General features: G+C 40.1%; 1 long non-coding RNA gene across 1 annotated transcript; it reads right to left on the bottom strand.

Moving 5' to 3' along the window:
* Window positions 1-459: 459 nt before the first annotated feature.
* On the bottom strand, window positions 460-1,273 carry LOC112450124. Its single transcript, XR_003038677.2, has 3 exons — window positions 1,158-1,273; window positions 1,025-1,071; window positions 460-949 (listed from the first exon to the last, which is right to left on the bottom strand). It is a non-coding gene; the product is annotated as an uncharacterized LOC112450124 (long non-coding RNA).
* Window positions 1,274-2,101: the final 828 nt, after the last annotated feature.

Genomic DNA, 2,101 nt, shown 5'->3' with positions numbered 1-2,101 from the left:
TATATGGACTTGTTTTTCTCCATCTTCTGCAGGTGTCCTCCTTCGGAGGGGTTCCGGCTTCCGCTTAGCTGACTCCCCCAGACCGCGTTATCTTCCGCGCTTGGTACCTGCAGTCCCATAAACTCCCATGACCTCGCCAGCTAGTGCAGAGTTAAACTCATCCTTAGGTTAATACAATACAATTACAGTACATTAATACATTATTCTAACTGGTAAGGAGTGTCTATATTATAGTTTTCACTTCACACTGAACAGGCAGATGACTTAAGTCATCCACTATATATATATATATATATATATATATATATATATATATATATATATATATTTGTTTATTTTCTAGATGAGTTAAATCTCACCCGATTCATTTCCTGTCAACGTAGACTGGTCACATGATGACGTATGAGGTTCTGTAGAAAAAAGGGAAAAATCAGTTGAACTTGGATGTGACGAAACAGGAAGCACTTGATCAAAACAAGCATCATGGCGCAGCGGAGGGAAACTTGAAAATACTACGGAGCTAAACGTTTCTTACCACTCTCAGTCGGACGGGTAGACGCTCTCCCGCATTGGCAAGGAACTCTTGTAGAGGCAGCATTCTGCCTTCGTGAACTCCGGGCTTTTTTTCTGAGTGCCTTCACCGGAAACTTCCCCTGCAAATCAATCATTTAACGCCGAAATACGGGCCGGAGCCGCGGCCAAAGCTGGGGCCGGAGCAGCGGGGACAAAGCAGCTCCACGTTTGGGACCCGAAGCAGGAGCTGGACGCTGCTGCCCTACTGAAGACGGGCGCTGACCCTGTAAGGCGGTCAAAGCAGTGAGAGTGTACGGTTTAGCAGCCCCACGTCTGGGCTCAATCGGCCTCGAATTACCAGAGTGAACGGTAAGCTGGTCTACGTTCCCATAAAACACAGCTGGGTTGTTCGGACGTGTTTCTTCTGAAACTGCGTCTGAAAGTAGAAAAATATTTTAAAATTATTACGTGTAAAGTAGGAAAAAATTGGTTAAAAAAATACCTGTATTACCTAGGTTCGGGTCGGTGAAATCGAACCTTGCCCATTCCAGATCAGATCTTGAGAAATAAATAAAAGTAGCTGTATTTAGGCACAAAGTTCTTTTAGAGTGGAATATAACAGAAAAAAAAGAGTCCACGCTTACCTTCATCTTCGAAGAGAATCATGTGAATCTCTGCTGAAATCATCTGTTCTATGGAAAGAAAAGGTACGTTTAAAAAGAAGAAATGTTTAGGAGAGAAAGCTTGAAGTCTAAGAAAAAGAAAAAAGTTTGCTCTTACCAGCCATTTTGCTGCTTTCTCATGATGAAAAAGAGTAGACTCTGGCAGGCAGACTCTGCTTTTTATATAGGGTCTCTGTCGCAGTTTACCTTGTCCACCTATTGTAAAAACAAACTAACAAACAAACAAAAAAAGAAATCTACGGAGACGTGGCTTTGTATTTATTCTAAAAGGCTTTATTTAACATTAAGAATAGTTTGAATATTATATCTTAAAACCTTTAACAAATAGTTGTTTAGTTAACTGGAGACATGAAGAAGGTTGTGAGTTGCCCCCCTGGAGCTCCAGATGTGCGAAGCAGCGAGCCGCCTTCTGGAAGGTGCAATGAGTATTGGTGATTGAAAATGTGTTAAACTTTAAGGTAAATAACTGAACAAGTGTCATTCACTGTAAAGCTTGTCCTGTTTTGTTTCTCCTGCTGATATGGAGCAGAGACAGTGTGTGGTGACATGTTTTTTTTTAACACTAAAGTGAGAGGTTTGAAAAGATTAGCAAATTGGGCTTGGTAAATTTGTTTTAAACTCACTGCTCAGTAAACTTGTTTTTAATTTTAAAAGGAGAAAAGCAGTGACTCATTTGTTGTGATACTTTTTCCTAGTTTTTAAAAAAAAAGTCCTATTGGAGGAAGGCTTTATTTTTTTTTATCGCATTAGTAGAAGTAATTTGTGCATGACCTGTCTTGTTCAGCCATCGTAAAACCCTACTTCTACAGACGTGTGGGAAGACAGAGTGTGTAGAATAGGAAACGTTGTATTTTTATCCTATGCTTTATTTAACATCAAGAGCGGCTTGATTATGATATCTTACA

Source organism: Kryptolebias marmoratus, unplaced genomic scaffold, assembly GCF_001649575.2.
Source record: "Kryptolebias marmoratus isolate JLee-2015 unplaced genomic scaffold, ASM164957v2 Scaffold154, whole genome shotgun sequence".
NCBI lineage: Eukaryota > Metazoa > Chordata > Actinopteri > Cyprinodontiformes > Rivulidae > Kryptolebias > Kryptolebias marmoratus.
This window is presented reverse-complemented; position numbering and strand designations above follow the sequence as displayed.